At 42.6% G+C, this 25,162-nt stretch overlaps 1 pseudogene; it reads right to left on the bottom strand.

The window, feature by feature from the left end:
* Positions 1 to 1,891: 1,891 nt before the first annotated feature.
* On the bottom strand, positions 1,892 to 24,962 carry LOC113633481 (histone H3.3 pseudogene; annotated as a pseudogene).
* Positions 24,963 to 25,162: the final 200 nt, after the last annotated feature.

The following is a 25,162-nucleotide window of genomic DNA, read 5'->3' as shown; positions in this document are numbered from 1 at the left end:
AACTGGGCTTTTTTTTGAGGCTGGTTGCCAAGGGAACCTAGCCTCTGGCCAGCAGCAGCCAGGAATGCTTTGGTTGAGGGTTGGGCACAGATAACTAAAACAAGCAGCACAGTTAGGTTTCACTTTCCGCCCCCACTCCCGTTCACCACAGCTACCTGCTAGTTGTGTACACTTTCTTTGTTAGGCACTGTTTTAAGTACTTTATAAAGTATCATATTATTTAATCTTCATAGTAATCTTATGAGATGGGTACTATTATTGTTCTAAATTTACAGACAATAAGAGTGAGGCAAATAGAGTTAACTAATTTGTCCACATTTACTTAAGTGGAAAGTGGTATCAAACCCACTAAGTTGTACTGGCTTCTTGGTCGGAGCTTGAAAAAAAATGCAGAGGGAAAACTCTTTAGTTATTTATTAGTGGTTTTTGTTTTGTTTATTTGTTTGCATTTTATTTAATAGAATGACAGACACTTGGAATTGGAAAGGGCCTTTGAGGTAATACAATCAATCTCCTTGTCTCCAGACTTCCGTTCAGTTACAGAATTGCTTTATATAGTCCCCTGACAGATGATCATTTAAATCAGGGGTCCCCAACCCCCAGGCTGCGGACTGGTACCAGTCCTCGACCTGTTAGGAACCGGGCTGCACAGGAGGTGAGCAGCGGGCAAGCAAGCGAGCGAACCTTCATCTGCTGCTCACCATCGCTTGCATTATTGCCTGAACTATCCCTCTGCCACCTTCCTTTCGTGGAAAAATTGTCTTCCATGAAACTGGTCCCTGGTGCCAAAAAGGTTGGGGACAGCTGATTTAAGTTATTTTTGAATACTTCCATTGCTGGGAAGCTCATCATTTCTTGAGGAATCCCATTATAGTTGTTTTTCTTTTTCTTTTCCATTATGGTTTATTACAGGATACTGAGTATAGTTCCGTGTGCTATACAGTAGGACCGTGTTGTTTATCTGTTTGTTTTTTTGTTTTGTTTTGTTTTGTTTTTTGCGGTACGTGGGCCTCTCACTGTTGTGGCCTCTCCCGTTGCGGAGCATAGGCTCCGGACGCGCAGGCTCAGTGGCCATGACTCATGGGCCCAGCCATTCCGTGGCATGTGGGATCTTCCCGGACCGGGGCACGAACTCGTGTCCCCTGCATCGGCAGGCGGACTCTCAACCACTGCGCCACCAGGGAAGCCCTGTTTGTTTGTTTTTAAATTTGGCTGCGTCAGGTTTAAGTTGTGGCACGCAGGAGCTTTCGTTGCGGTGAGTGGGCTTTTCATTGTGGCATGCGAGCTTCTCTCTAGTTGTGGCGCGTGGGCTCCATAGTGCGCGGGCTCAGTAGTTGCACCACACGGCACAGTAGTTTAACCCGCGGCCTCTGGGATATTATTAGTTCCCTAACCAGGGATCGAACCTGTGTCCCCTGCGTTGGAAGGTAGATTCTCAACCACTGGACCACCAGGGAAGTACCCTGTGTATCTGTTTTATATATAGTAGTTTGTATCTGCTAATCCCAAACTCCTTATTTATCCCCCTCCACCACCTTTCCCTTTTGGTAACCATGAATTTGTTTTCTATATCTGTGAGTCTTTTTCTGGTTTGTAAATAAGTTCATTGGTATCATATTTTAGATTCCATGTGTAAGTGATATCATGTGGTATTTGTCTTTCTCTTTTTGACTTCACTTAGTATGATAATCTCTAGGTCCATCCATGTTGCCAAAAATGGCATTATTTCTTTTCTTTTTTTTTACAGCTGAGTAATATTCCATTGTGTGTATACATACCACATCTTCTTTATCTATTCATCTGTGGATGGACATTTAGGTTGCTCCCATGTCTTCGCTACTGTAAATAATGCTGCTATGAACTTTGGGGTGCCTGTATTTTTTTTTCATTGTCCAGAAAAATTTAACAGGTTTATATATAATTGTTATAAAATTGAACTGCTGAAACTTGTTTACTGAAACATTTTGACTTGCATTAATGCTTTATGTCCCCGCATTTATATTAAAAATTCACACACAAATGAAAACGGAAAAATTGCCAATACCTGATTTCTGCCCCCTATTTTTCCACTTGCAATCATATACTTAGGTACCTTTTGACCCCATGGGGAAAAAAAATCTAATGTTCAGAACTACCAATAACAGGAAGAAGAGAAATTCTTTTTTTAAAGAAAGAAGTATTTCCCATCAGAGTGAATTCTTAAGGGTGTTTTCCACGTATGCGGCGTGCTAGCTGGATGTCGCTTGGCATAATTGTTACACGTTTGGCATGGATAGCACACAGGTTGGTGTCTTCAAAAAGCCCAGCCAGATAGATCTCACTTTCCTCCTGCAAAGCACCAGTAGCTGCACTCTGGAAGCGCAGATCTGTTTTGAAGTCTTGAGCAATTTTCCGTGCCAGATGCTGGAAGGGAAGTTTGTGAATCAGAAGTTCAGTAGACTTCTGACAACGTCTGATTTCGCTGAGTGCCACGGTACCAGGCCTGTAACGCTGAGGTTTCTTCAGCCTTCCAGTAGAGGGCACACTCTTGCAAGCGGCTTTTGTAGCCAGTTTCTTTCTTCCTTGGTGCTTTACCACGGGTCGATTTGTAGGCAGCCCGCTTTGTACAGACCTCCTTACTTACCCCACTTCTCCTTCAGCTGGAGCTTGGCTGCCTGTATCTTTTCAAATTAGAGTTTTCTCCGGATATATACCCAGGAGTGAGATTGCTGAATCATACGGCAACTCTATTTTTAGTTTTTTAAGGAACCTCCATACTGACTTCCATAGTGGCTGCACCAATTTACATTCCCACCAACAATGTAGGAGGGTTCCCATTTCTTCATACCCTCTCCAGCATTTGTTATTTGTAGACCTTATTAGTGATGGCCATTCTGGCTGGTGTGAGGTGATACTTCATCGCAGCTTTGATTTGCGTTTCTCTAAATAATTAGCGACGTTGAGCATCTTTTCATGTGCCTGTTGGCCATCTGTATGTCATCTTTGGAGAAATGTATGTTTAGGTCTTCTGCCCATTTTTTGATTGGGTTGTTTGTTTTTCTGTTATCGAATTGTATGAGCTGTTTGTGTATTTTGGCAATTAAGCCCTTGTTGATTGTATTGTTTGCAAATATTTTCTCCCATTCTGTAGATTGTCTTTTCATTTTGTTTATGGTTTCTCCCATTATACTGTTGAGTAGCTCTCACTAATAGAAAATTATTTCTTGTTTTGAATTGAAATCTAATTGAGGTATCTTCTCATCAGTTATAGGCCTGTCTCCTGGAACCATACAGGGTAAATGTAATCCATCTTCCACATCCAATCTTGTGAATGTTTGGAGATGTTCTTCCTGTTTATAAGGAGTATTTGCAGTTTTCTCATAGCATCTAAACTTGGCTTTCAGTTCAGATTGGTCTGCACAAAAGCATTCTCTGTCTCTCACTATTTGTAAGTGCAGCCTTGCAACAAATTATGCTTCACTTCTTGTGATTAGTTAGCACAAAGTGTGGACCCTTCCCACATCCTTGGAGAATGGATGGTTAGTGAGCTGAATCTATACAGTTCTATATGAGCCTGGTGGGTTTGCAGTTCCCTACTCAGAATCTCTAAGACATCAGGCTGCTGCCCCGTACACACTGTCAGAGATCACAAAATGGCTGGAAGTTTATCCGGGCACTTGATGAAACTGCATTTACTTCATCAGGCCACTAGGTGATGTACAACTCGCAAACCCAGACTGCCAGGGACGGTTGTGTATAGGACAGTTTCTGTTTGTACGTGGAAATGCCATCAGAAGTCACTTGGTACAATTTCACGAAAAGGTTTTCTTAGGGGGAGGGGAAACATGTCTTGCGTATACTTTGTCTTTCTCAGCTTTGTTCCAGTTTTAAATATTAATTTGACTAGGATACTTTGAGTGATTTTCTTAGACAAAGGGACATGGATGGTCCATTTATTTATTTACTTATTTATTTGTGTGTGTGTGTGTGTGTGTGTGTGTGTGTGTGTGTGTATATCTTCATGTATCAATGATATCTTGGCTGGGTTTAGGATTTTTTCTTTTTTTTCCTTTTTGGCTGTGCCACACGGCTTGTGGGATCTTAGTTCCCCAACCAGGGCTGGAAGCTGGGCCCTCGGCAGTGAAAGCACAGAGTCCTAACCACTGCACCGCCAGGGAATTCCCAAGGATTCTTGAATAGTAGTCCTAGTCTCTACAAAGTATGCAGCCTTGTACTGTCCAGTTTCTAGTAATACAGATGAAAAATCCACTGCCAATAGGTTTCTCTTTCCTCTGTAAGTAATAACCATTTCTCTTTGAAAGTTTGTAAATTTTTTCTTCATGCTTAGTGTTTCATCATGATAGGCTTAGGTTTGATTTAAAAAAAAAACAAAACTCTGCTTGTCACTTGATAAACCTTTTAGACTTAAAAACTTAAGTCTTTTCTCAGTTCAGGGAAGTTTTATTGCTTTCCTTCTGTTTCCAACCTCCTTACTTTATAGATGAGGAAACTGAGCCCAGAAAGATTAAGTGACTTACCTAAGGGTCACTCAGGTAGTTAAAATGAACCTCAAGCAAATAACCTGACTCCTTTAATGAGGTACACTTTCATTGTATTGAATATTGCTCTAGTGAGAGAGCCATTATGAACTAATTAGAAATTTTTTAGTGAGACAGGAATTTTTCCAAGGGGTCATGAAGAAATGAAGAAGGAAGAGGAGATGATAGAATTCGTTAGGATTAAAATATGGCCCATATGAAGGACTGCAAAATTCAGAAGTTCACCCCCACCCCCAGTATCCCAGTTATTGGAGATACCCCAAAGCTCTAAAACTTAATAAAGCCAGGAAGTTGATTGAACATTTGGAGAATTAGATATTTAGTTGTCAGAAGTTGGATAAGTGTGGTCATGCCCTGTTGTAAATATTGGAAAATATGTGAATGGCATCTGAAGGCTTGGAGACAGATACCATAAACTGTCTTATCAGTGGTCTGGTTTCTGTTCTGAGTTCCAGCTTGGGACCCTTTTCTGCTGGGAACCACCTGTTCCTGGCTCTGTTGATCTTTGGATTTCCCTAGCCCTTCAGTCCCTTTCAGTTTTGAAATGAAACCTACCCCAGAGGGTGAGGTCAGGTACCGAGAGGACTTTGACAGCTCACACCAGATTGTTTTCTTTCCAGAGCCGCCCAGTATGTGACTGTGTGAGGCATGAGGCGCAGCAGGCTGTGATACAGACTGATGGTGAGTCAGCTGTTGGGTAAGACCTCAGCTAGGCAGTGTCATCTCTTTGGGTAACCAGGAAAACATGTAGACCAAATATGTTGTCTTTCAGGCTCAGAAAGTTGAAAGTTAAGAGCACGGTCACCAGAGATCTACCATGATCTCTCTGCCTTTGGTTTACTGAAGAAGGAAAGGCTTTATTTCAGTGTCTTTTCTCCTCTTTTATAGAACCTTCTTTTCAGGAAGAAGCCAGTTTCTAAACTTTTATACTGTGCCTCCTGGAATTGCTGCTTTGATGTGGAGTGATTCCTCTAGATAATCCCTAGACAACCCCCCACCATGCCCCCAACCCCTTCACAGAATGCAGCTTCCCCTCTTCCTTTTGTTGTAAATGTGGTTTCCACCATATTATGGCACTTCACTTGGAATCTTTATAAGTGGAACTGGCTGTTTCTTCAACTTGCCCGTACCACTTCGCCCAGTTTTGCCTGACTGCCCCCCAGCCTTATCCTCCAGCACTGCAGAGCTGCTTCCAGATCTTTAAATACTTTTTCCCCTTTGAGACTGCTGCTGGCCTGTAAGGCCACCTGATCCCTGTCCTTGAAGCTGGCATCTGTACTTATTCTCCCATATTTGTTTAGGACTTTGGTATTTGACCCCCCTTCCTGGGGTTCTGGCCCAGTCTAGGGGATCTGTGGCCAAACTTGGCCTGGGGCCAAGGATTCAGGATGGAGCTTGGAATTAGGGGGCTTGGTGTTAACTTCTCAGACATGGGCAGATGGCAAGCCAGAAGATCTAAACATCAAGCCAGTCGGGGATGGAAGGAACAGAGAAAATTTACTATCTGAAGTAAAGGATGTCCTTTGTAGCCTCCCTCTTTTCCCACTTTTCAAAATTGAGTTATTTTTTAGAACAGTTTTAGGTTCACAGCAAAACTGAGTAGAAGGTACAGAAATTCCCATTATTTTTTGAAAAATTCATCTTTAATTTTACAGAGAATATAGTAATCTAAAAAAATCAAAACACTGTAGTTTTTTTTTTAAAGTTCTTGAATGTATTTTACTTCAGATTGAAAAATGAACAGCTTCCACACTGTTCGTTGCAAGATACACAGTATCTTTTACAATGCTGGCCATTTGAGGAAATGTACACACCTCAGTTTCTCCTTCATGCTTCTCTTTTAGAAAGTACTGTTTACCAAAAAGAAACTTCAGCAGTACAGGAAAAACTATTTTCCCAATGTATGAGAAAACCTAAGATTCCCAACAGAATCAAGATTATCTTCCTGCTACCACTACCTTAATATAATCACATGTTTTTTGGAACACTAATATCTGCACCCTAAGAGTCCATTTACTTTCAGCAGTGAGGGTGATTCTTTTTTTTTAAATAAACTTATTTATTTATTTATTTTTGGCTGCATTGGATCTTTGTTGCTGCGTGCGGGCTTTCTCTAGTTGTGGCAAGCGGGGGTTACTCTTCGTTGCGGGTGCGGGCTTCCCATTGCGATGGCTTCTTTTGTTGTGCAGCACAGGCTCTAGGCACGCGGGCTTCAGTAATTGTGGCGCAGGGGCTCAGTAGTTGTGGCTCATAGGCTCTAGAGTCAGTAGCTGTGGCTCACGGGCTTAGTTGCTCCACGGCATGTGGGATCTTCCCGGACCAGGGCTCGACCCGTGTCCCCTGCATTGGCAGGTGGAGCCTTTTTTTTTTTTTTTTTTTTTGCAGTACGCGGGCCTCTCACTGTTGTGGCCTCTCCCGTTGCGGAGCACAGGCTCTGGACGCGCAGGCTCAGCGGCCATGGCTCACGGGCCCAGCCGCTCTGCGGCATGTGGGATCTTCCCGGACCGGGGCTCGAACCCATGTCCCCTGCATCTGCAGGCAGACTCTCAACCACTGCGCCACCAGGGAAGCCCAGCAGGTGGAGTCTTAACCACTGCGCCACCAGGGAAGTCCTGAAGTTTTTTTTTTTTTAAAAGACTCACCCTTGGGACTTCCCTGGTGGTACAGTGGTTAAGAATCCACCTGCCAATACAGGGGACACAGGTTTGATCCCTGGTCCGGGAAGATCCCACACGCCGTGGAGTAACTAAGCCCGTGTGCCACAGCTACGGAACTTTTGCTCTAGAGCCCGCGAGTCACAACTACTGAGCCCGTGTGCCACAACTACTGAAGCCTGTGCACCTAGAGCCCGTGCTCCGCAGCAAGAGAAGCCACCGCAATGAGAAGCCCACGCACCACAACAAAGAGTAGCCCCCACTTGCCACAACTAGAGAAAGCCCGTGCGCAGCAACCAAGACCCAACACAGCCAAATAAATTTAAAAAAAAAGCAAACAACCAAAAACTTCAGTGTAGTAAGTGTAACATGGGTCTCTGCAAGTATTAAGTGTCTGAAATAGGCAGCTAATATGGATTTAATATTATTTTATAAATAATTGTTCCCATAGCAATAAACATAAGTCTACACATTCACAATAGTCCCAGAAAATAAATACTATGATTATGCACAGTATGTATGACAAACTAGTTTCAAACAAACCAGTTTTAGCATCTTGATAAAAATTCAGATCAGAATAAAATGTGACTCTAAAATTTAAAACATTTTCAAAATAACATCACATTTAATCTTCCACGGTTTACACAAGTATTATGAATTTTCAATTTTGCAACACATTTTTCTGTTGTGAATTAAAATACGAACATACTGACAACTGTTAATTTCAGAACATTGTAGATACTTTGAGTACTCCTGCTTCCCACTCCCCTGTTTCAATTATTTCTGTATTTCCAGAGGCAACCTGTTAGTGGTTTACAGTGTACCTCCCACACTCTGTGTGTGTTTGCATACATACGTATGAACCCAGAAATTTTTTTTTTTTTTATTTTGGCCACACCATACGGCATGTGGAACTTCCCCGACCAGGGGTTGAACCTGTGTCCCCTGCAGTGAAAGCGTGGAGTCTTACCACTGGACCACCAGGGAAGTCCCAGAGAATATTTAAAATGCTATTGCCGTGTTTTATTTATTTACACAAATGGAGTCACATTTTATGTATCATTTTTATATTTCTTTCTTTGATTCAGTAATGTGCCTTGACAGTATTCCATGTTGGTACATAAAGATACTTCTCATTCTTTTTGGCTACTGTATAATATTTCATAGACTAGATATACTGTATTTTATTTATCTGTTTTCCTATTGAGGGACATTAAGGTATTTCCAGTTTTTTGTTGTTGTTAATGATTCTTTTTGTGTTAAAAAATTTTTTAAAATTTTCCTTATGTATTTAAAAAATTTATTTGTTTATTCAACTTCTTGTGTTTTAAATATCAGCAGTCTGTTCCTAGGCTTTTTTTTCTTTCTTTTCTTCCTGCTCCCCGTAGGTGATCTCAACTTCTGTGACAGCTTCAGTTACCATCTATACGTGGATGATGACCAAATCTCTCTCCAGACCAGAATATCCAACTGTTCACATGGACAGCTCCACTGGGATGTTTTGAAGACTCAGCAAAATGCAGCCTTCTGCTCTTCCCCTCTTGCTCTTCCTCCAGTGTCCTGTCACGTGGTAAATAGCACCACCACCCATGCAGTTGCTGGGCCCAAGGCCTAGTAGTCATTCTACGTCCTACCCCTTCCCTTCCCACAGCCGACAACCAGCCTATCATAGGATTTGTCCTCCCCAATATTTCTTGGATCCAGTTGCTTTTTTCTTCTTCTTCTTCTTTTTATTAATTTATTAATTTATTTTTGGCTGTGTTGGGTCTTCCTCTAGTTGTGGCAACTGGGGGCTACTCTTTCTTGCAGTGTGCGGGCTTCTCTTGTTGCGGAGTGCAGGCTTCAGTAGTTGTGGCACGTGGGCTCAGTAGTTATGGCTCTCGGGTTCTAGAGCACAGGCTCAGTAGTTGCGGTGCATGGGCTTAGTTGCCCCGCAGCATGTGGGATCTTCCCGGACTAGGGCTCGAACCATGTCCCCTGCATTGGCAGGTGGATTCCGTGCCACCAGGGAAGTCCCCAGTTGCTTTCTTCTTCATTTCCACTATCCTCTACCTTAGTTTCCTAATTTATAAGATACAGTATTTGTGAGGTTTAAATGAATTAATATATAAAAAATGCTTAGAACAATGGCTCGGCAGCTAGTATGTGCTATGTGAGTATTAGCTATTATCATCATCCTTGTTACTGTCCCCTTCTTCCTCTTCTTCACGTTAGTCTACATAATCCACTCTCATCTCTGTCTCCAGTCTTAATCTTATTCTCCCCTACCTCCATTCTGTTCTCTACATTGTAGCCAGAGTGATCTTTATAAAATGCAAGAACGATCATGATCTAACTCCTCTGCTTAAAAAAGCTTCAGTGATCTTACCATTGGGCTTTTGTATGTGTGTATTGTTAACCCTGCTTAGAATGCTTTTTCCCTTGGTCTTTGAATGGCTGGTTCCTTTTTATTTAGATACCTACTTTTAAATGTCATCTCCTCAGAGAGGCTTTCCCCTGACCACCTAATGATTATAAAGTAACCACCCATATACATATTTTCTAGCATATCACCTATTTTAGTTCTTTGCATAGCACTTATCAATAAGTGATATTTTTCTAGTTTAGTCACATACTTGTTTATAGTCTCCTCCAATTAGAACGGGAATTCTCTGAGAACAGGGATATTGTCTATTTCATTTACTGTTATAAAAACATAGGACAATGCCTGGCATATTGTAAGCACTCAGTGAATACTTGTTAAGTGAATGATAAAACAGCTTCATATCTTATGAGACCCTTCTTGGTCTCTCCAGCATCATCTGTGCTGGTATTCTCTCTACCTTGACCTCCCCAGCTCATCTCATCTCTTCAGATATGCTTTCTTGCTGCAGGGTCTTTACATACGCTGTTTCTTCTGCCTAGAACATGCTTCCTTAAATGCTCTGCCACTGCTTGGGTATCTCCTGTTGATCGTTCAAGTTTCATCTTAGGTGTAACTTCACCTGACTGGCCTTCTTAATCTTACAGCTCCGCATGCATTGCCTTTAACTATCATACATGTTGGGATTATTTAATTGTCTTTCTCCTTCATTAAACTGTAAGTTCTATCAGACAAAGGCCTATGTGTTGCTCACCGTGTATTCTTAGTCCTAGCTGCTGTGGGATAGAAGGATCCCTTGAGGTGGAGGTGGTGGGCAGGAGGGATGGAATACTAGGGATATCACCTGAGGGCTAAGAAGGTGTGCCTTAGAATGTCAGGGGGAGGTCTAGACATTTGACCTGGCTCATTGTCATTCTCCTTATTCCACCTTTGGTGATTCCAGTGTTTGCCTGGATGAACCAACTAACATACTTGGGATGAACCATCTAACATGGCTTGTCTCTCTCTGGGACATCTTCATAAAGTAAGGGTAAGCCTGGCAGGGGACTTGGCTATGAAGGGGGCATGAGTGCCTAGGATCAAGGTTGAGGATCTGGATAGGCAGATTATTTGTTCCGAGTGGCTGATGGCAGAATAACTGAGTGGAGTGCAGTCCTAAGCAAGGAAGGAAGCAAAAGACCTTAGGGATAAGGTGAGGGAAAGATGAAACAGGAAGCTAAATCATTAGGTCAAAAACCTAGAGAACCAGGATAGTGGGTGGAGTATAAGAAGGGACAGACAAGCAGTTCAGGATTTTAAGGCCATAAATAATCTTTGGGATTACTAAAATCATCTGCCAGCAGTCTTATTTCTTTAGTGTGGAACCAGCTTTTGGATTATAGGAACAATCAGGTAGTTGACATGTAAGGGTTTGAGCTAAATTTTCTATTGCTTTGTATTTTATGTGCTATTTAAAGTCAAATCCCCAGAAATCCTACCTTACCTCCCCCAATAACCCAATTTAATTTCTGCTCTGAAGAGCCTCCCTTCCCTCCTTTTAAATATACTGGGTTCAACTTGCTCATATTTTTAAAAAGTCTCCCGTACAGAGGCCTGTAGCAGTCTTGGTGCTCCCTTCAGGTAGGCGGAGGATATTCCCTTCAGGTAGGGTAGGCACTCCTTCAGGTTACCTCCTCCCACCAAACTAGGCATGGGAGCTAGCCTCAGAAGTCCAGGACTCCCTGCCTAACCTGAACTTGTGGATTTTCTCTCTGAATTTTGGGGAGGGACATGGGAGTGTAGAATATAGGTTGGGACTCTCTTGGTGAGGCATAGTAAGGAGTAGTAGAAGACTGGCTGGGTATGCATGATGGTAGGATCTGAAGTTTCTGACCTGGAGTTGTTCTAGAGTTTATGGCAGCGTTAGGGGTCTCTGATGTGCCAAGCAGAGAATCTTGGTGAGTAGGGCCGGTCATTACCCCTTAGAGGTGTTCTGTATGTTTTTCTACTTAGCCTGGCGCTCTTCTACAGACTGACCAGTAGCTGGCATCATGGTGGATGCTGAAGGGGAATCATTGGGATAGAAACAGTACTCACTGAGGAGGAGTGTCATTCTCTTTTTGATGGTTGGATGGAGTGATTGTGTGCACATACTGGGCAGTCAAAGGCCTGGTAACCTGGCCTGTGTGAGGTGAAGCATCTGCACTCCCTTCCTAGTGCTCCACTGGGGAAACCAACCTAAGGCAGCCGGAGATCATGGCCATTGTTAGTGATTTCCCCAGGAGTGCTCCCTGTCTTTGATTCCTCTGCTCTCTAATCCCCATGCTCTGATGTCCTGCCTTCTATTTTCTGCTTTGGAGGCCTTCAAATTTCATAATCCCTTCGGACTCCTTTTTCTAGTTTATTTCATGCCCAGCTTGATTCTTGGTTCTATGTAGTCCCCTAATTTCGACGTTGCCATTCACCCTTAAGTGAGGGCCTTCCTCTATTAGCCCTATTCCTGGAGCTATGGTTTTGAAGCTTTAATACATCAGAATTACCCATGGGGGCAAGTATTGAGGGGCTCGCTACTTATTTAAAATTCAGATTCCTGGTCTTTACTCCTGCTCTCCTGACTGAGTAGGTATGGGTGGTAACCAGGAATCTTGCATTTTGATTGGCCTCCAGGTGACTCTCACACCAGTCATCATCTGCAGACCATATTTGAAGAAACTCTGACTTAGAGGACTGTGTTGACCCCCTGCTCCCCTAGAGGGAAGGAAAGGGTTTTTTTTAAAAAAAAATTATTTATTTATTTTTGGCTGCGTTGGGTCTTTGTTGATGTGCATGGCCTTTCTCTAGTTGTGGTGAGTGGGGGGCTACTCTTCATTGCAGCGTGCATGCTTATTGTGGTGGCTTCTCTTGTTGCGGAGCACGGGCTCTAGGCTCACGGGCTTCAGTAGTTGTGGCACGCGGGCTCAGTGGTCGTGGCACAGGGGCTTAGTTGCTCTGCGGCATGTGGGATCTTCCTGGACCAGGGCTCGAACCCGTGTCTCCTGCATTGGCAGGTAGATTCATTTTTTTTTTTTTTTTTTTTTTTTGCGGTACACGGGCCTGTCACTGTTGTGGCCTCTCCCGTTGCAGAGCACAGGCTCTGGACGCGCAGGCTCAGCGGCTATGGCTCATGGGCCCAGCCGCTCCGTGGCATGTAGGATCTTCCCGGACCGGGGCACGAACCCATGTCCCCTGCATCGGCAGGTGGACTCTCAACCACTGCGCCACCAGGGAAGCCCAGGAGGCAGATTCTTAACCACTGCACCACCAGGGAAGCCCCAAGGAAAGGGTTTTGAACCCTTTACTTGGATCCTAAGGTCACAGGAACCTTAATCTGTCACCTGTCTTCCATTGAGGACAGTGGATAACTGTCCCTATGTACTGACACCTCATCTTCTCATTGCCATAGAAGGCAAAGATCCCAGATGAGGTAGAGGGCCTTAATGATTCCCCCTGGCAGGTCAGTACTTCTGGAGTATACTGCGGACTTTGACTTTGGACTCAGAAAGCAGGCTAGAACACAGTCTTTGAAGGCTGCCAATTGCACTTCAGATTTGCCTCTGGGATGCCTCTTTTTCTGTACACAGTGACCCTGCCCTAAAGTAGGCTGTTTTTTGGTCTCCAAGCTGTCGTCACTCCCTATTGCAGCTGTCCTCTAAACAACTTCCACTATCCTTCTATAAAACAACCCAGCCTTGTCTCTCTCCTTTTCACATCCTCTCTTGTATTCCTGTTACCTGTACAATCAAGTCCAAATGTCTCAGGTTGGAATAAACAGTCTTGCACAATTTGACCCAAATTGTGGCCTACAAGGCCTAGCAAGATCTGGCCCCTGCCTGTATTTTAAGTCTCATTTCAAGCCCCTTTCCTCCTTATCTCCTGCATGCACCCTCACCTGCTTGCAGTTCTTTCAGTTCTCTGGCTTCATGGACTTGGCCTAGAATACTCTCTACCCTGCTCTTCACTTCATTAATTATCACTTGCCTTTAAGTTTCAGTTGAGCATTATCTTGTTTTGGAGGTATTTTCTGGCCTCTCCATACAAAGCAACACCATGTTATCATCTTAGCATCTGTTTGTTTCCGTTAGACCACTTAATGCTTTTTACTGGTTTATCTTTCCCTCTTACTGGATTATAAGCTCCATGAGGGCAAGGACCTTCTTGCTCATAGTTTTGTCTTCAGTGCCTAGTGAGTACATAGAGGTACTCGATAAGGATTTGTTGACTAAATTGCCTTTCACCTTCTTGTCAGTAAGTGTGTTGGTGCTTTGTGGCTCTGCAGAACTCTCACCCTCTGTGCATGTGTTACCTCTGCCAGAGCACCCTTTCTCTCATTGACTGGTCCGATTCCTTCTTGTCCTTTACCACTTCTCTAAGCAGTTCTTTGACTTCCCCAGGCAGTGCTAGTTCAATAGAGAGAGCACTTTGGTCCTCTTGAATGGACGTTTCACCCTGTGTGGCGATCTTCCCTATGCAAGAGGTAGATGGTATTGCCCTTGGTTTACAGATGACAAGACACAGGCTCTGGGAGATGGACTAACTTGGAAATGGCAGAAACGGGATTCAAACCCTGATTCAGGTGGTCTGTACAGCCCTCACTCATTCTATTTCACTGTGCTTTCTCTAAAAGAAACCAAATAGCAGACCCAGACACATTGGGTGAAAGAGGTGTTTTTTATTTTTTTATTATTATTTTTTTTGCGGTACGTGGGCCTCTCACTGCTGTGGCCTCTCCCGTTGCGGAGCACAGGCTCCGGACGCGCAGGCTCAGCGGCCATGGCTCACGGGCCCAGCCGCTCCGCGGTCTTCCCGGACCGGGGCACGAACCCGTGTCCCCTGCATCGGCAGGCGGGCTCTCAACCACTGCACCACCAGGGAAGCCCGAAAGAGGTGTTTTTTTAAAAAAATTTCTTAAATAATGAAAGTATGTGTGTGTGTGTATATATTTTTAATTTTCTCAGAGTTAAACACAGTAAAGGGTAGACAGTAGTTCCTCCTTATCTGAGGTTTTGCTTTCCACAGTTTCAATACTTGAGGTCTGAAAATATTAAATGGAAAATTCCAGGAATAAACAATTCATAAGTTTTAAATTGCACACTGTTCTGAGCAGTGTGATGAAATCTTGTGCCATCCTGCTCCTTCCCATCCAGGACGTGAATCATCCTTTGTTCAGCATACCCATGCTGTGTATGCTATAGGAAAAAACAGTATATATAGGTTTCAGTACTATCCATGGTTCCAGGATTTGGAACGTATCCCACGTGGATAAAGGAGGACGGCTGTACTATTGACAAACCATTTATAAGGATGATGGAGTAAAGGGTGACCATAATATTCAGAGGATGGTGTATATTTCATGTGCTCCCTTGATCATACTGTTGGTGACTCCTTGTGACAATGACAAATCAACATACAACCTAGTAGAAATGAGCCAAGGCGAAACACTATTAAATTCAAACTAAAGCAAATGTCAGTCATCATTTATAGTTGCTTGGAGGTATTATGAAGAGTGAAATCTAAACATTTTTGTTGAGGGGGAAAAATGTGCAAAATCAGTGTGCAAAGCCTTTAACACATTTTGCTTAAAAATACATCTTACTATATTGATAAGGGACTAGTTGAGTAAATTATGGTGGATAGCACCGTATTAATTCAGCAGTTAAAAAGAATGAGACAGGTACACCCACCCTCACACACACACACTCACACAGTGATATGGAACAATCTCTAAGATCTGTTGTTAAGAGAAAACTAAAGCAAGCAGAATAGAGTCTGTGGCATGCTAGTATTAGTATTTGATTGAAAAAAGGGGAGGACTCTATATACTTGTTATACCCAGACTACCCCTGGAGGTTTGTTTGTTTTTTTTTTTTTTTTGATATCTTTTTGTGTTGCTGAAATTTTTTTTAACCCATGTGTGCATTGCCTTTTTAAAAAATTGTGATTAAAAAACACATAAAATTTACTGTCTTAACCATTTTTAAGTTCACAGTCCAGTAGTGTTAAGTATATTCATATTGTTGTCCAACAGATCACCAGAACTTTTTCATCTTGGACAGCTGAAACTCTTATACTCATTAAACAGCAATTCCTCATTTTTCCTTCCCCTTTGCCCCTGAACCACTCTTCTACTTTCTGTTTCTAGGAATTTGACTGTTTTAGATACCTCATATAAGTAGAATCATATACTATTTGTCTTCTTGTGTCTAGCTTATTTCACTTAGCAGAAAGTCCTTGAGGTTCTTGTATGTTGTACCATGTGATAGGACTTCCTCCTCTTTTAGGCTAAATAATATTTCATTTTTTGTTTGTACCACATTTTGTTTATATCTGTTCATCTGTCAATATATTGCCTTTTATAATCTATTTTTTTTTTTTTTTTTTTTTTTGCGGTGTGTGGGCCTCTCACTGTTGTGGCCTCTCCCATTGTGGAGCACAGGCTCCAGACGTGCAGGCTCAGCGGCCATGGCTCATGGGCCCAGCCGCTCCGCAGCATGTGGGATCTTCCCGGACCGGGGCACGAACCCATGTCCCCTGCATCGGCAGGTGGACTCTCAACCACTGCGCCACCAGGGAAGCCCTGTAATCTATTTTAAAAAGTACTTTGCTTTACCCTGTGAACCTGAAAAGTTGAATGTAAACGTTGTGTGTATATGGGGCAACAGGAACATGGGTTGGGGGCAGGTTAAATGGTATCTCCCTAAACTTGACAGCAAAGAGATCGGTTTTTTCTAGTGAATGATTGCCAACTTTATGTATTGAATTTTTGCATTTGAGATTTTTCTTGAAGTGAAACATATTTCTACTAAGAATAGAACAAAAAAAGAGGAGATTGTGTTGAAATTGAAGATACCTATGTGTACCGTGTGTCTAACATCATTTATCCCTCCATTTGTGTTACTAGCACCACTCTTGCACTAGAAATCTTAGAGCCCCTCCACCTTTATTGAAGTATAGTTGATTTACAATATTATATTAGTTTCAGGTGTATAGCAAAGTGATTCAGTGATTTTTGCAGATTATACTCCGTTGTAAGATAGCCATTGTAAGATAATGGCTGTAATTCCCTGTGCTATGCAATATATCTTTGTTGCTTATCTATTTTATACATGGTAGTTTGTATCTGTAATCCCTAATTTGTCCCTCTCCTCTTTGGTAATCACTAGTTTGTCTTCTGTATCTGTGAGTCTGTTTCAGTTTTACATATACATTGGAGTCCCCCTTTTCAATAACATGTTTCCTGTGCGTTGATTTTGTCTTCCTAAACAGAGTAAATTCTTGAGGGCAGGAGGCATGTCTTATGATTATATCCTATAGTGATAAGCATAATAGAAGTTGCTCAATAACTACATATTCAAGAAAGACAAGAGAGAAATGGATAAAGAGAGAAAGAGACTTCTCTGCCGAAGAGATGATTGCTTTGGTTTTTCTCTGATTCACCTTGTACTCTTCCCTACTGAAGAATTTCTTCCACTTGCAGACTAAGGGCATTGGAGGATTTGTGTGTGTGTGTGTGTGTGTGTGTGTGTGTGTGTCTGTTTGTGTGTGATGTTCCCTGCTGAAAGCCCAGGAGAGAAAGCAGAAGCTGGAATGGGGCCTTGAGGCTGTGGCCTGATAGTATGCAGTGAGACTTCTGTGTCGTAGCCTCAAGGGAAGTCTTAGATTTCTACCCTCTACCTAATTTCAAGCTTGGGTATTCAGCTGTCAGCAGGGCAGCTGGACCTGTACGTGCCTTAGGTGTCTTAAATTCAGTAGCACATAATAGGAATGTTTGATAAAAGTAATTTGTCTATTTTGGTGTAAGTATATGAAAGCACTTAACACGAGGCCTGGCATATAGTAGGTATCCAAGAGGTGACAGAGAGTGTTTGAGAAATATTTTGACATAGTCAAATCTTTCCCTAGGTCCCCTACCTCTATTTGTGTGCCTCCACTGCTCCCTCAGGCTAAAGAAATAGGGAATAGCAACATGGATTCCACCTTTATGAAGTTGCCAATTTCTTGTGTGTGGCTTTATGCTCAAGCAAGAAGTGTGTTCTGCTCCCACATATTTGAGAGCGAATATATCTGGAGCTAGGGATCTACTTGAAACTGCGTCGCAGCTGAAAATGTTTCAGTGTACACTAGCATGGCTGGTCACTTTGGGCAACTTTCTTGGTAGGGACCTAGCCTGAGAATCTTAGTGGGGAAATCTGAATCTCTAGGGTAGTCATGGTATAGCCAAGGACAGCTTGTTGGGTGCAGGCATGGAGGAAGGGATAAGGTAAGGGGCAAAAAGGGCTCATCTCTGTGTCATTTTCTGCTCAAAGGAAGATGTAGGCACTCATGTACCAGGGGTAGTGTTCTGGCCTGCTGTAGCTTGTCACCTCCCTGTGAATGAGTCAGTCTTGCTCCTGGCTGCCCCGTAAGGCATTTGGGGTTTAGTAGGAGATACAATAGGGAATCTAAATCAGATAGCCTTGCTTCAAATCTTACAGATCTGCATGGAGGAAGTATGCCTCCCAGGATGTTTCCCATGTGCTGCAATAAGAGGAATCCCATCCAGATCTGTGGGGGTGTCCCTCCATCCGTCTTATGTCCACTCAGCTTATCACGATCTTAAGCTTTTATCCCTTTCATCCTGTCACTGTCCTGCCTTCTGGGAAGAGCAGGGAAAAGGGTGAGGGAGGATGGGAAGAGTTAAAGAACTTGCGGTGTATGTAGATTTGCTGTCGTTAAATCCTTTCTGGAACAAAGTGTAGATGTGGAGAGGAGGATGAGTGAGCAGGTAGGAGAACAAACACATGCTGCCTGTACCACTTACCTGGCACTCAGCCTGGACCCTTGCTTGGTATTATCAGTCTCTTTCTGTGTTGTTTCTCTTTCCCATGTAAAGCATAAGCATGTATACACATGTAATTTCAAATCAATGGACCCATAACTTAATACTGTTTTTTTAAAAATAAATTTATTTATTTTATTTTTATTTATTTTTGGCTGCGTTGGGTCTTTGTTGCTGCGTGCAGGCTTTCTCTAGTTGCGGCGAGCAGGGGCTGCTGTTTGTTGTGGTGCGTGGGCTTCTCATTGCGGTGGCTCCTCTTGTTGCAGAGCACGGGCTCTAGGAGTGCAGGCTTCAGTAGTTATGGTGTACAGGCTCAGTAGTTGTGGTGCAGGGGCTTAGTTGCTCCGCAGCATGTGGGATCTTCCTGGACCAAGGCTCGAACCTGTGTCCCCTGCATTGGCAGGCAGATTCTTAACTGCTGCACCACCAGGGAAGCCCTGGTTTTTTTCTTTAATACTGTTTTGTAATCTTTTTTCACCTTTTTTCCCAGCTTCATTGAGATATAATTGATGTGAACATTGTGTAAGTTTAAGGTGTACAGTGTGATGATTTGATACATATATGTATTGTTAACTGATTACCACAATGTGGTTAACACATCCATTACCTCACATAGTTACCTATTTTTTGTGTGTAGTGAGAATCCTTTTTCATTGGATTATGTGTTATAGACATCTTTTCAGTAAATACAGAATTAATGGCTGAATTATACTTCCATGTGTGGATATACCATAATGCATTTTATTCTCTTAGTGTATAATCTGTTTATCTCATCTCTAATCAATGATGCCTTCCCCGACCCTCTTACCTAAAGTTGTGACAACCTTCCTTTCCTATCTTCCTTCTCTCCTTTACTTTTCTTTATAGCATTTAGCCCCACATGCCATACTACATATTTTTCTTATTTGTTTATTGCCTAACACGCTTCATTAGAATGTAGGCTCCATGAAAATAGGGATTTTTTTTTTTTTTTTCCTCTGCTTCTCTGTAACTAGAGCTTAGTACCAGTTCCTGGTACCTAGGTGGTGCTCAATAAATATTTGTTGAATGAATGAATTTGTTGGATTTTTGGTGTGCCTGTTGGGATTTTTATTTGTAACATATTTGTTATTATGTATATTCTATAGTAAATACCTTGGTAAATAATCTTTATACACTTGTCTATGTATCTCCTTAGGATAAGTTTCAAGAAATGGAATGGCTGAGATAAAGGATATATGCACAGTTAGAATGTTGATTCATGAAGCCAAACTACCCTTAAGAATGTTAACTTATACTAACAGTGCATGAGATTGCCTGTTTCTCCATATCATCAGTAACACTGGCTTGTGTGTTTTTTGTGTTCCTCATCTGACAGGTGAAACATTGTCTTGTCACTGTATAACATGGTAGTTGAGAATGTGACTCTGGAGCTAGCCTGATGGGACCTGAATTCTGACTCAGCCACTTACTATGTGACCTTGGGTACGTCATTTAACTTCTCTGTACCTCAGTTTCATCTTTCGTAAAGTAGGGATAATGATAGCACCTATTTCATGAGAAATAAATCAGTTAATCCAAGTAAAATGCTTTGAATAGTAACTGAGACATAGCAATTATGATTTAATTTACATCATATTTAGTCATTAAATATGATTTAATTTACATTTCTTTGAATATTAAAGATTAAACATCTTTTCAAATGTATTTTGGACAGATGTATATATTTTTTGAATCACTTATTCATGTCATGTCCTTTGCACATTTTCCCAGTAATATTTTCTTAATAATTTGTAAGAGCTAAAGTGTTGATGGTTGTATATAGTGCAGAATTGTTCCCAGTTTGTCATTTGTTTTTCACCTTTGTTTATACAATTTTTTATCTGTCTGCAAGTTTGACATTTTTAAGTAGTCAAGATAATCTTTTCCGTTATAGTTTTTGCTACTAGTTCAATGTTTAGAAAAGGCATGCTTCCCTACCTCAAAATTATAAAAATAGTTACCCATTCTTGTTGAGTACTTTGCGTGGGTGTGTATTTTTCAATCTTTAAATTTAAATCTTTGATTCATCTGGAATTTATTTCGATATGAAGATAGCAGTTGAGATCTGGTTCTGTTTCTTTTTAATATGTCCCAAACCCCTTTATTGAAGGAGCAAGAGCAGGAGCCTTGAATCTATTCTCCCCTCCCCCAATTTGAAAGTAAGCTATCCTAGCTATAGCAAGTAGCAAATCTCCATTTTAGAGAATGAACTTAATATTTGGACTCAGTCAGTAGTCATTCATTTGTTAAACTATGGGATGAATATGCTGTGTAAAGCAGTTTGGGATCAGAACTCACAGTTGATTCTAAATGATGAGGCTGCTGGGCTCACTGGTGCAGCTTCTCTCCTGGCTCTGGAAGCTCCTCCTAAGTGGGTCCTAATTTGAGGACTTCTTTGATGGGGCCATTGTTAGTTTGGAGTGATACGTTCTCTGTTGTTCAAAAAACAAATGATGTGACTGTAGCAGATATTTCCTCACTCCAGCCTAGGTGTATTGATAGGGTATTGGTAGAGGGAGTGTTGAATGGTAATAAACCCATTGTGTTCTAGCTCTGTCCTCATCTTCTCTTTTTGGAACTCTAGTCCCACCCAGTTTTTTGCCTCTGACTCAAGATGGAGGGAGGATGATTCTTATACAACAGAGCATCCACATATTTCATGGCAGCTACTATCTGCCAGAGATAATGAAGAACATGGCATATATTATCTACCAGGAACTGTTCTAAGCATCTTATATATATCAACTCTTTATGTGGTAGGTGCTCTATACTGGGTTGCATAGTGTCCCCCTAAAAATTCATATCCACCTAGAATCTATGAATGTGATCGTATTTGGAAATAAGGTCTTTGTAAGGTATAATCAAGTTATGATGAAGTCATAACTTGATTGGGCCCTAATCCAATGCCTGGTGTTCTTATAAGAAGGGGGAGACACTCACAGAGGAAAGATGACCATGTAGAGATGGAGGCAGAGATAGGAGATACGCTGCCATATACAAAGAATGGCAGGGATTACTGGCGACCACCAGAAGCTGGAAGAGGCAAGGAAGGGTTCTTTCCTAGAACTTTCAGAGGGAGCATAGCCCTGCTGACACCTTTATTTTTGAATTCTAGCTTCCAGAACTGTGAGAGAGTAAATTTCTGTTGTTTAAAGCCACCTAGTTTGTAGTATTTGCTACAGCAACCCTAGGAAACCAGTGCACGCTATTATTATCATCTCTGTTTTCAGATAAGGAAACTGAGGCCCAGAGAGGTCAAATACTTGGAAAGCTCTTTAGGCCACTGCTCTGCTGGCTGGGCACTCACTCTGAAGCTCTTGCTATTATTCTTATCAGCTCTTCACCTTTACCACAGCCTTCGCACTTCTGGTAGTGCTGAGGCTGAGCTGCTCAAATAGCTCCTTTCTCTAACACAGCAGGCTGCAGCATTTCCCCGTCCTTGCCCACTTTACACCCTAAAGCAGAAATGCCTCTCAGGAGGCTTCTGGTTGTAGCCCGATCATTTCAGCAGGTCTCTTCCTGACCCCACCCCTCCAGGTGAAATCAGGCGTTTTTTTTCATTCCCTTGTAATGTCAGAAGTGTCAGTGACAATTCAGGGGAGGGTCACCAAGTTTCTTCTGGCGACTGTTTTTATGCTTCCCATTTCTGGCCCACTATATTTCCTAGAATTCCTGTCAGTAGACAGCTCAAGTCTTGTTTTCCTTTGGAGATTTCAGGATCTCACACATAGCTCACATGGCACATGTCACAGTTCATGGCTGTGAGCAGAGAAGGAACAGCTTCATGGTAGCATTGGCTGCGAGGGCCCTGGTCACTTGTTCTCGATTAACTCAACCCACAGCAGTGGCTCTCTCCCCTGCCAAAAAGAATGGGAGGATAAGGGTATTATTTGACCCAGCTCATCTCCCTGAACAGCACCTTGTCAGCCGTGGTCTCTTCTGCTGGCATCCCAGAAGAGGTTTCCTCCCTCTGCATCCCATTGCTGGCTACAGAATCTTGCCTGTTTTCTAATATAGACCTTTTGCTTTGGATCCTGATCTTATTCTCAACTCCTCTCACTAAACTGTAGCTCCGGGAACTCAGGAACCATATCTGTTTTGTTTGCTGCTGTATCCCAGGACTGAGTAAAGACTTGGCACTTATTGGCCCCTGAAGAAATGTTTATTGAATGGAAAAATGAATATTGACCATGAAGCTTTGGAATCCTGGTTTTTCTTGCTTCATGCTGAAGTCAAGAACCAGATTGAGACCTTTAGAGGCCTCGGGGCTTCCCTGGTGGCACAGTGGTTAAGAGTCCACCCGCCAATGCGGGGGACACAGGTTCGTGCCCTGATCCGGGAAGATCAGTTGCCGCGGAGCAACTAAGCCCGTGCGCCACAACTACTGAGCCTGCGCTCTAGAGCCCGCGAGCCACGGCTACTGAGCCCATGTGCCACAACTACTGAAGCCCGCGCGCCTAGAGCCTATGCTCCACAACAAGAGAAGCCACCGGAACGAGAAGCCCACACACCACAACCAAGAGTATCCCCTGCTCACCACAACTAGAGAAAGCCTGCGCACAGCAACGAAGACCCAAGGCAGCCAAAAATAAATAATAAATAAATAAATTTATAAAAAAAAACAGAAAAGAACTTTAGAGGCCTAAGCAATAGGAAGATTATGATGTTCCTCGTAATTTTAGCCCTCAGTATATATTTCAAAAACAATATTAAACACAAAATAAGTGTAAGGAAATCTAGCAAAGTATAAGGAAAACCCAGCAAAATTTTGATATTTACCATGGTGACTACCTGGATAAATATAAAATAATTTAAAACATTTGTTATTATTGTTTCTGCTTTGCCAGTTCCCTGAGCATGTGCTGTCAGATAATCCTGCCTGGACCAGCCCCTTCCTTACCTTGGACTTCACCTTCATTTCCTCTTAACTCCATCTGCTGAAGCTGCCAGCCAGCCCCTTTCACCCCGCAGTGGTGTCCAGACCACTGAGAGCCCAGCCTGGGCTATGCTCCGGGCTCCCTGGGGCCTTGCCAAGAAGGTCAAGTAGAACATGCGCACTGCTAAAGAGTCCCTCACAATGAGAACTCCCATGCTGAGTTGTGATTTATAGTCAGCATAGCATTTTGTGCCACGTGATTACACTTCAGCCATTTTTAGTTGTAGTAATCTGCTTCAGTGATCCTGGATGTGGAAAGTCCAGAAATTTTCCTGTGTTCCTCCTTCCTAGATCACTGAGAGAGAAGTCAAGATGCAGGCCCACTTTGCTTCCTGTATTAACATGGGCCTTGTTGAGACCATTCAGTGAGGTAAGGTATGATTCTGGAAGTGAGCCCAGGCCTCAAATAGGCTGTTCCAAGGCTGTGACCCATAATTAAATCCTATTACTGCTTGTTTCCATAGAGTTTAAAATAGTGTTGGAAACCTCCTAGGGAAAAAAGCACCACCGTAACTTCTTGGCTAAGGAAGTAGTGTGTGCTGGCCAGAGCAGAAGAGGTAGCCAAGGCTCCCAGGTTCTATTCTGGACCTGTTGATTTGAGGTGTGACATTCAGCAATCTGAGATGGTGTCCTGTATCTCTGATGGTTTCTCATCTTTACCACAGAGACTGTGCTTGCAGGGAGAGAGGCCAACACACGGATCCCCTGTCCTGTAGGAGAGTTTCATCATTAGAAGTCTTTTCTTTCATTTGAATTTCCACACACACCCCTTTCCCCCCCCCTTTTTTTAAAATGAAGAAATATCTCCCACAGAGTTAATATAGGAACCTAGCAATATCGTCCACGTTTTACTTGACTTCATTTTATCAGAATTGCTTTCCTTTTAGCAGTGTGATTAGATTAGCTTTTGTAAGGGATGGGAACTTTGATAGGGTTTAGGAAAAGGAAGGGAAAGTTTGTGTGTGGCACACACCTTGGACAACCAGAGCGTAACATGAGGGGACCAGGTACACGATAAACTAGATTGGGAAGAACAAACTTACATCCCTGGAGAGCCAGGCATATATTAGATGTCTTTGCATATTTTCTTATTTAATATCATAATACAAATCAATAAGTTATCATTTCCATTTTTGCACATGGGCAAGCTGAAAAAGAAATTATGTAACTTGCCCAAGGTCAGACAGCTAATACAAGGCTGAGCTATGATTTATTTCTCCTCAGGTCTGTCCAGTTCCAAAGCCCATGCGGTTTTTATAGAGCTCTTCTGTCTCTGACAAGATGTAAGAAAGGAGGGTGGGGAAAGAAGAGAAGATGGGGAGATACCATCTTTCTTTATCTCACAGTTTTGCTTGTTTAGACGTGTTTAGCCAGAGCGTCCTGTTTATAGACTAGTACTAGGTTCTATATATAGATATGGTGCAACAACATATGTGGGAAAGATAACCAATTGACTGTAGGGGAGGATTAAAAAAAGTCTTTGTTCTTTACCTCTAGGTCTTCATTGTAGTGTAACTCACACTATCAAAACACCACTGGTAACTCTGGTGTACTGTTTAAGAGGCCCTGTCATATCATCCAAATAAAACCTGTTGATGTGTTCCAAGGAATAAGCCATGATGGCGGCAGAGGTGAGGGTGTGGTGTGGCCTTACTGCGTGAACTGGGAGGTGGTGGCACCTGTTATGTGGCTATTACAGTGAATTATTACTGAGTAAACAAGAGATGTCTCCCTTTTGCTTTTTCAAGGGAGACCAGATGGCGGTGGGTGTTGGCCCAGATCCAGGGGAGCCTGGCCCCTGGCTGGCAGAGGAGACAG

This window comes from Aethalodelphis obliquidens, unplaced genomic scaffold (genome assembly GCF_003676395.1).
Source record: "Aethalodelphis obliquidens isolate GAN/ISIS:26980383/991018 unplaced genomic scaffold, ASM367639v1 scaffold40, whole genome shotgun sequence".
NCBI classification, from domain to species: domain Eukaryota; kingdom Metazoa; phylum Chordata; class Mammalia; order Artiodactyla; family Delphinidae; genus Aethalodelphis; species Aethalodelphis obliquidens.
Note: the sequence above shows the minus strand (reverse complement) of the source record. Positions and strands in the feature narration are given on the sequence as shown.